The sequence below is a fragment of the Passer domesticus genome, chromosome 23, assembly GCF_036417665.1.
Source record: "Passer domesticus isolate bPasDom1 chromosome 23, bPasDom1.hap1, whole genome shotgun sequence".
In the NCBI taxonomy this organism is placed as follows: Eukaryota; Metazoa; Chordata; class Aves; order Passeriformes; family Passeridae; genus Passer; species Passer domesticus.
This window is the reverse complement of record NC_087496.1, coordinates 5,622,506-5,632,287: the sequence shown is the minus strand read 5'-3', so window position 1 is coordinate 5,632,287 and position 9,782 is coordinate 5,622,506. Positions and strand designations below refer to the sequence as shown.

At 47.4% G+C, this 9,782-nt stretch overlaps 1 long non-coding RNA gene across 1 annotated transcript; it reads right to left on the bottom strand.

Annotated features, from left to right (window-relative positions):
• Nucleotides 1-2,123: 2,123 nt before the first annotated feature.
• On the bottom strand, nt 2,124-6,862 carry LOC135285502 (uncharacterized). The gene is made up of 3 exons (XR_010350314.1): nt 6,626-6,862; nt 4,510-4,628; nt 2,124-4,224 (listed from the first exon to the last, which is right to left on the bottom strand). It is a non-coding gene; the product is annotated as an uncharacterized LOC135285502 (long non-coding RNA).
• Nucleotides 6,863-9,782: the final 2,920 nt, after the last annotated feature.

Genomic DNA, 9,782 nt, shown 5'->3' with positions numbered 1-9,782 from the left:
CGTGATTTCCACGTGGAAAGGCTTCTCCTGGGACAGCAAAATTGCTGCCCACACATCCAGCCCAGCAGCAGCTCTCTTGCCAGAGTGGTACAGCTAATTAGACAGGCAGTGTCCAGGTAATTAGACAGGTAATTAGACAGGTAATTAAGCAGCCAAACTCTGACTGACAGGAAATTTGGGCAACCCTTCCCGGGGTCATAACTTTGGGATGTATTTCCCACTGCCTCAAGAAAAGAGATTTTACCCAGGCTATTTTAGGCTCAACTAAAACCTGTTTTTCCTTGGCAATGCCCAAGAATTCTGTTCCACTTCTATTTTCCTTGGGGGGGAAATGGATAGGGAATGACAGAAGAACAAAACAAATCCCAAAATAACCCCCTGCCCTTGCTTTTATTCCGTCATTGGCTCCCTTTGGCCGTGCTGCCATCCTCCCGTGGGTGTTTATTCACATTGATTACATTGATATTGCTCTGGAGGCTTTGCTCTGATTCTTGGGAAAACAGAAGCAAAATAAAAGCCTGTTGGACCAGGGGTAGCTGAGGAGTTTGGGGATGTTTTCCATCACAAACCTCCCAGGTTTTGGGTTTGGGATTTTCTCTGGGGCAGAGGTGGAAGCAGAGGCAGTGGAAATGTCAAGGTCTGTGTGAGTTATTTTGATTCCCATCCCTTTGCCCCCTTTCCTGCAGCCCTGCTGGGTGTAAATTCCAGCACATCTCATCCTGGTGCTCCCATTCCACAGGGAATTCTCTCCTCAGTGCTGGAAAATGCCTCATTAGGAAGCAAGCAGGTGGGGAAGGCTTTCTTGAATTTTTTTTTCTTCCACATCTCAGCTGTGATAATTTTCACCGAGGATGTTTGGGTTTAATTTTCCTAATGTATGATATTTAGGGTATTATGGATAAGATAATATAGGATATTAGGGTATTATGATAGTTTGGGGTATTAATAATAGAAATCCCCCAAATCTGGGGAATTTCTATTATCAATACCCTAAAGACAATCTGAACTGTTGTCCCTACACCAACAAAAAGAATCCCAAATAAATAAGCACAGCTCAATCTCCTCTTCCCCATTTAGTGAGTCCCTTTTTGGGGATGTGTCAGACACTGAGCTCATCCTTTCAAGCACCGTGTTCATGTAGAGGAGTTGTTCAAAATACCATGTGTAGATGCATTAAAAAAGCTTGATCTGTTTGTCTGGTGGGAGGAAATGTTTTCTCTGAGGAGGTTCCAAGTAAAACTTAGTCCACTTTTCCCCACTGTCTTTCCACTGAACTGAAAAAAGATGATTTCATCAGATTTCCTTGATTTTTTTTCTTTTTCTTTTTTTTTTTTTTATTTTATTTTTGGGGGCTTTTCTTAAAACTTCACCTCCATGAATCATGTGTTTATCTTTAAAATCAAAAAGAAAAACTCTCTGGCTCCCCCAGCCTTGCAGTGCCATTAAAAATTCTAAAAGCTGGGTAGCCTTAGAGAATAGCCTTTCCAAAGACATGAAAAAGAATTGCTGATTTATTTATTATTTATAGAGCTCATTATATTTTAACTCCAGGGGGTGGCAAATATAGGATAGGCTCCTTCAAACAACTTGTGGGCCCTCCAGTGGTGCTCTCCATGGTTTCTGTGCTGGAGAAGGGAGGGCAGAGCAGCTCCAGGAGAAAAGTGAAGTAAGGACAGGTAGGGTGGGCGGTTTTTGGGAGATCTGATGGGCTGGGATCAGGAATAAATGGGGCAGTTTGGAATTATCTGGAATGGGATTCAGAAAGTTGGGAGCTGGCACAGGATCCCCATGAAGGATTGGAGGAAGGGAATGTTTTCCTTGAGTGCTGTGGAAGACTGAGGATTTCCAGCTAAAAGCCAGAGAAATTCTGGCTCCTGAGCCCTGCCCTATTTGTTTTGTGACATTTGGAACCCAAATCACTTGGATTTTTCAGCTCACAGATGCTCCAGGGATGTGCATTGGCTCAAGAGCCCACAAAGCATTTCCACCTTGGAGTCGTGTGAAGTTTGGGCTGCACTGACCCACACCTGGAATTTGGGGATCTCTGCCAAAAGAATTGCTCAGAAACCTCTCAGCACTGGGGAGATTGTGGTGGGCAGAGAAATCCCCTCTGTTCCTGCTTTTCCTACCAATTTAAAGTTCACTTTCTGCCCCGAAAGTCCCTCTGAATTATTATTCTCCCTGACCAGGGAGGAATGGGATGATCCTCGCTCAATCTTTGCTGCCTTTTCTCTGTGCTGGGAATTCTAGTCCCAATTATCCACCTTGTCCCCATAAATTTGGATCTTGCTGACTCCTAAACAAAGAAAAAAAGTTTCATAATATAGGAATCCTTGTGTATTTTGGGATTTTGAGGGCTTCAAGGAACACAAAGCAGTGAAATCCCGACCTCCTCTCCCACTGAGGGGGATTGCAAAGGAGACAGCAGCATTAATTATTGATCCCAGATGGAATTAATAAAGAAAGAACATTTCCTACAGCTGATAAAATGTTCTGTGCCAGATCCTTATCCCCGGGTCAGCGGCAGGAACGAGACAACAGTGACAAACAAGATGTGAATCCTTATTTTTCCCAAAGGAGAAAAAAATCCACGAGCTGCTGAGGACACAGAGTGAGTTTCCATGGAGAAATCAAAGTTTGGGATCAGGAAAGGCTCTGCAGGCCCTGTTACTGCTGGGACAACCATCCCCAAATCCTGTGGGAATTTGGGATTTTGGGGTGTGCTGAGCTCCCAGGAGGAGCTGCCTCTCCCCTTGCTGTGGAATTAGAGCAGCAAAAACCTCTTGGAATGATCACAATTTAAGGTTTCCCTGATTTTTCTCCCTGTTGAGGTTAAGATGGTTGCTCATGTCCAGAATTATGGAATTCAGCTTGGATGCAGAGCCCCTCCAAATGCTTCCCTCTCTCTGGACATCTCTGACAATTTCCCCTCTTATTCCTGATGTGCACTCACATAAATTCTGCCAGGCTGCATAAATCTGCATCAATTAACACCCCCAATATTAGGAAAGCTCTAATCAGCAGAAAGAAAACAGATTAAAGATAAAGGACTTGCAGCAAGTCTGTGCAAGTGCTGGAATTTTGTTACACCTGATGGAAGAGCACAAAAGCAGAGGATGGCCCAGGTAATTTTAATTCAGTTTTTACCACAGTCAGGATGTTTTATGACCTACTTTGCACCCCCAAACTCACCTGCCTTATTGGCAAAGGGAGGGGGATTTTTTTGTTGTTGTTGTGATCCCATTAATAATCAGGGGTAGTGCTGAGACACAGAAGAAATCCACCAAATTATGGTAACGAGCAGGACTTGGGGAAAGTTTAAGTCAAGTTGTGATAGGGAGTCACAATCAGAAAAAAAATATGCTGGATTTAAAAAATAAAAGCTGGATTCTTTCATCACAAATCCCCTAAAATATGGAGAAGTGGAAGGTTCAAAGGTTGAGTGTTAGAAATTAAGGCAGGGCACTTTTCTCCTCTAAATATTCTGAATTTGCATTGCCAGCAGCAGCATCAGAGCAGCAAAATGTTATTTTTAAACAGGCCCATTGGGAGGAGGGAGTTCAGTACAGGATAAAGTTTTGGGTATGTGATTTATAACAACGATGGCACAGCCAGGAACAGCAGCAGATCTTTGTTTGGGCTTTTCCCCTTTAGTCTGGAGCCCCAAAAATCAGCTCAGGCCCTCCCAAAATCAGCTTTGCCCTGTCTGTCCCCAGCAAACAGCAGAGCCCAAGCCCAGTGAGGTGGGGAAACACCAGAAATCCTTGAGTGACAGATTTCTCTGCCCACCACAATCTCCCCAGTGCTGAGAGTTTTCTGAGCAATTCTTTTGGAAGAGATCCCCAAATTCCAGGTGTGGGTCAGTGCAGCCCAAACTTCACACGACTCCAAGGTGGAAATGCTTTGTGGTCTCTTGAGCCAATGCACATCCCTGGAGCATGTGTGAGCTGAAAAATCCAAGTGATTTGGGTTCCAAATGTCACAAAACAAATAGGGCAGGGCTCAGGAGCCAGAATTTCTCTGGCTTTTAGCTGTCTTTAGCTACCAGCTCCCCTTGGGCCAGTCCACAGCACATCAGGGCTCTTTCTTGGCTGCTTTCCTGAGGCATTAAACAAGAGCAGATAAATCCTAAGCTGAAGCTTATTTCTGGAACAGCAAAATGCCAGGATGGGATCTCTGTGCCAGCAGCACAAATCTCAGCCCCACTGGTGGCTCTTCACCCTGCTGTGGGTAAGAAGAGAACTTCAGAGGGTGGCAGAGTAGCTGATAAAGGCTCAGTTAATCCCACACTGGCAGAGGGATTTTGCACACCCTGCTGAACCAGGAGATGTTATCCTCCTTCCACGTGTCAGGGAAACAGAGGAAATGAGGATAAAATTCCCAATTCCCATCTTTTCAGATGGTTTCCTTCTCCTGCTGTCTTTTCACAACTTCTGCCCTCCCCTTCCTCTTTGCCCTTAGTCAAACCCAAATCATTTAAGTGGAAAAACAGGGTTTGAATTCATTTACCTGACAAGGTGCCACAGCCCTGAGCCTGGCAGCAATTCTGGGATGGGCATTCCAAGGCTGCTCCTCCTGGGCAGGTCTGGCTCCTGTGCCAGCCCATCCTTTCTCCCAGGCACCAAAAGCTGCACAAATTCAGGAGAGATCTGGAGGGGCTGAGCCTCCTGCCCTTGGCTCAGTCCCACACGTGGAGAGCAGCAAACTCCAGCTCCCACTGGGGGACAATCCAGGTCTCTGCAGAACCTGCTGGAAAAGCTCTTCCTGCCTCTGTTGTTGTCATTTTTCTGAAATTTTCCCTCTCCAGCCCCAGATTTTTGCCAGTGGTGGGTTTGATTTCAGCGCCCAAGAATTTCTCCGCGTGTACCACTGCAATTTCCTGGCTCTTTTACAAAAGATCTTCAAACAAAGATATTGAATTCAAAAATTCTTTCACCCAGGAGCTTGGTCTTTGCCCCTATTTGAACCCGTGGATGCTCTGTGGTATAAACAGAATTAAAATCACCTGGGCCATCCTCTGCTTTTACAAAAATCTCACTGGGCCATTCATTTTTTTGCCTTATCCTCCACCGAAGGCATAAATGGGATTATTCCACAGCCTTCCAGTCAGCCACAGCCCCAAACCAGGGAAACAATGGAGCTCTCTGCCAGCAAAAGTGAGTATGAGATTCAGAGCCCTAATTAGATGGGGAGACTGGGAGCAAATATGTAAATACCAGGATGACTATTGTAAAAAATATTTTCAGTTATTTGTACTGCAGGATTTCTGGATTTGCTGCAGGGACTGGGAGGTTTATCTCCTTCATCTCTTAGGAAAGGGGGGGAAAAACGCCAAGCAAATCAAAGCAGTGGATTTGTATTTCAAATGTGCTGCAAAGGGGGAGGGCAGGTGAGCGTCACTCAATTAAGAGGAGTGTGAAGGGGGAATGACAAAAAGGTGTCAGAGATGCTCTGAGCACCTGGATATCAGCGTGGAGCGACTGGGAAATGTCTGAGAGGTGTGAAGTGTGGCTAGATCCACCAAGAATCCACGCTGAAGGAATCAAGCACTGGGACAAACTGCACTTTTCTGGTGGTTTTTTAAATAAGTAGAATTAGAAACACCTGGCAAGGAGAGTTCAGTGAGAGCTGCCTGCAGGAAATGGAGCAAGGGATAAATGTCCCTTCTGCGTGGGGATCTGGACACTGCATCAGGTTCATGTGGGACCCAGGGCTTTGAGAGCTGCTGAAACCACAGCCAGGAACTGGAGTTCTGTGGCAGGAAACAGAGCTTGTGGTGTGGCAGAAAGAAAGGAACTGGGCTTGCTGGAAATGCAATTGCCATCTCAGATCTGCAGAACAACCTGTGGAAAAGCCTGGAGGAGAGCCTGGCCTTTGAGTAAAGCTGAAGGAAATTGCTGTGGGTCCTCAGGGGAGGCTCTGAAGAACTGATTTAAGAGGGTCAGAGCAGTTCTTAGCCCAAATTGTCCTCTGTAATTTCTTGTCTTCCAAGTGCCAGACTCTGAAAAATTTCCTTGCTGATCACCAAAGACTGGTAATGGCTTGGGACAAGGAGCTGGACACTCTCAGTGACAAACTGGCCCAAACAGAATGGCCCTGATCACTAAATTCTGGTAATGGCTTGGGACAAGGAGCTGGACTCTCAGTGACAAACTGGCCCAAACAGAATGGCCCTGATCACTAAATTCTGGTAATGGCTTGGGACAAGGAGTTGGACCCTCAGTGACAAACTGGCCCAAACAGAACCAAAATTGGCTGAGCAGAGGAAAATAAAGACCAGAATTCAGCAGATGCTGCGCTGGAGGTGGGACAGGGGCAGGTCTGGTAAAGCAGAGTCAGGCTGGAGGCTGGCACTGCTGTCCCAGCTCCACACGGCTCCTGACACGCCTGTGACACTCGTGGCACCAGCCAGCTGAGTGTCACAGCAGGCAGAGCTGCTGGATTTTAATTAGAGTGAGATTCAATGCCAGGGGACTCGGCGAGCCCGTCCTGCTCAGCATGGCTTGGGGAGAATGAGCAGATGAGCATTTTCAATTTAAGGTTTAGTTAGATAATGCCTGGTGGTGCCAGTAGATTACAGAGTGGATATTAAATCCTGCAGGATTTGCAATGGCAAAGTACTCACAGAATCCATAAGCAGGAGGCAGAGCACGGCTGTGGAGCTGTCGTCCCCTGGAGGACCCGAGCAGGAGGAGAAGATGGGAAGTAAATCTTGGTTTTGTAGGAAGTAAATCTTGCCTTTGTAGGAAGCTCCACGTAAAGAGCACACATGGGCGGGCTGTGGCCTTTAAAGGTGCCCCTGTTAAGGAGATTTCCTGCTCCTGACAGAGCCAAAGGCAGGGAAAAGGTGATGGGGTTGGTCAGACTGCTGGAGCAGGGAGAGGCAGGGCTGGGTCCTGCAGTAAAATCAGGTGATGCCCTGATGGAGGAAATGATGATTGACATCTGTCTCTCTGATATCAGAAGGCTAATTAATTACTTTATTATACTATACTACATCATACTCACTTCTAATTTCTAACTAACTTCTTACTATTGTATTTGTGGGGTTCCCAGACAAAGGAAGGAATGATGGATCTGACTCCATGTTCTGAGAAGGCTAATTTATTATTTTAAGATATTATATTATGTTAAAGAATACTAAACTAAACTATAGTAAAGAATACTGAAAGGATACAGACAGAAGGCTAAAAATATAATAATGAAACTCGTGACTCTCTCTCCAGGGTCCTGACACAGCTCGACCCTGACTGCCCAATAAGTAAAATAATTCACATGAAACCAATGAAAAAATCACCTGTTGGTAAACAATGTCCAACCATATTCCAAAGCAGCAAAACACAGGAGAAGCAAATGAGATAATTATTGTTTTCCTTTTTCTCTGAGGTGTCTCAGCTTCCCAGAAGAATCCTGGAGAAGGGATTTTTCAGAAAATATGACGGTGACAGCCAAAGACAGGGAAAAGGTGATGGGGTTGGTCAGGCTGCTGGAGCAAGGAGAGGCAGGGCTGGTCTGCAGGGCTGGAGCTCCTGCTGGGGTTTGGGGCCAAGGATCTCACAAAAATCCAGGAGTGTCCCTGCAAGGCCAGAGAGCTGTGCTGCCGTGCCTGAGTTGCAGATACCCTACATCCAACCCTGGCCCTGAGGTATTGAGTAAAAGCACCCTGAGCTGATGCAGGGGGTGATGAGCAGCTCCTGATGGCAGCAAAGCCAACCCAAGAAGCCTTGGGATGTGTTGGCCCATTGAGCCCAGCTTCAGCAGGGTTTGGGAACATCTAGGACTTGTCAAACTCTTCCTGGAGCTCATCAAAGCCATCCTGAACCAGGTTTAGGGTGCCAGCCATGGGAAGATTGACTGGGATTGGGTTCTATCAGGGTTAACAAACACTCTGAGACAGAGTTTGACAGAATTTGCTGTAAATCCTCCCCAAAACACATCCCAGAGCACAGGGTTCAGGATCAGCAGTGCCAGGGACGCTGCTCCTGTGGGTCCATCTCTGTCCTGATGCTGCCTGGTTTCTCAGAGGGAAGGCATTGAAAACTCCCATTCACAACAGCGTTAAAACTTATTTACAAAATACCTGAAGACCTGGTAATAACAAACAGAAAGGACAAAATATTCATCCTTCATTGCTCTCATATATAAGAAGCTTTACTACTCCAGGTCTAGATAGGTGGCTGAAGGCAGGGTGTAAGATTATTCCTTTAAAAGCACTAAAATGTGCAAATTAATTACCATAACTGTTCATGCGTGCTTTAGCTGGCTTAAATGCTGGGCTGTTTTTTCCAGGTTGAAGGAAATATTAACCTGTAGGAAGCTCTATCCAGCTCTGTAGCCTGAAGAGCTAAAAGCTCAAAGACCTGAGTCCTGGCAATGAAAATTCAAGAGCTATCATAGCCTTTGATTGAACATCCCAATAGTTTCATTAAGACCTCGTCCCTGCGTTTTATGTTTGCTAATTAGCAAATTCAAACTCTTTATCTCTGTGTTATCTTTGTGCAAGAGAGTGGCAAATTTATGGCATTATAAAATATTGCGAGAATTTAAAGGTTCGCAGGCAATTAGATTTTGTAATTCTTGTTTACGCCTCAGAAGGATTGTTCATTTTAAAACTTTATAGTTAATGTGTACAAAGATAAAACAGTGGCCTGCGTTGCTCTGGTGACTGAAGTTCAAGTGGTTGAGTGAGCTGAATGGATTAGGAGACAAAAATGGTTTGGAAGTGGCTGCCTTGATCCTCAGCTGGATATTCCAGGGAATTCACCCCGAGCACAGGCTCTGTGCCCGGGGAGTGACATTTTCCTTGGCACCGTCCCCACGAGGAAGCCTGGGCCGATGGACACGGGAGCAGGACGGAGCACGGGCTCGCAGTGCTGGGTGTCACAGCCGCGCTTTGGGTTTGAGGTGAAAAGCGATGGAAGCGCTGCGGGCGGCCGGGGTTCCTGATGGAGAGCGGCGGAGCGCTGACACCTGCCGGCAGCAGCGACCTGGCACCGGCAGGGCCACCTCCTGTTCCCGGGATTGTCCCCGGGATTGTCCCCGGGACTGTCCAGGGACCCAGCACATCCCCCCGGCATCGTCCCTGCCAGCGGTGCCGAGCTGGCTCCTGCCCGGGATCCACACCGGGATCAACCCCGAGACCCTCCTGTGCCCAGCAGTGATCCATCTGAGCCACCTCCTGTCCCCAGCAGTGATCCATCTGAGCCACCTCCTGTCCCTAGGACTGACCCATCTGAGCCACCTCCTGTCCCTAGGACTGACCCATCTGAGCCACCTCCTGTCCCCAGACTGACCCATCTGAGCCACCTCCTGTCCCTAGGACTGACCCATCGACCTGAGCCACCTCCTGTCCCCAGCAGTGATCCATCTGAGCCACCTCCTGTCCCCAGCAGTGATCCATCTGAGCCACCTCCTGTCCCCAGCACTGACCCACCAACCTGAGCCACCTCCTGTCCCCAGACTGACCCACTGACCTGAGCCATCTCCTGTCCCCAGAACTGACCCATCTGAGCCACCTCCTGTCCCCAGGATTAATTCTGGGTCTGTCCATGGAGCCACCTCCTCCTCCTCGGGACTGGACCCAGGAATGACCCCAGAGCTGCCACCTGCCCCTGGGATCCACTCTGGAATTGTCCACAGAGCCACCTCCTGCCCCAGGACCCATCCTGGAGCCACCTGCTGTCCCCAGGGTTTGGAATGGGGTGATCTTTAAGGTCCATTCCAGCCCAAACCATGCTGTGATTCCATGACCCAGGCCCGCCAAGGGCTGTCACAGCTGCTGG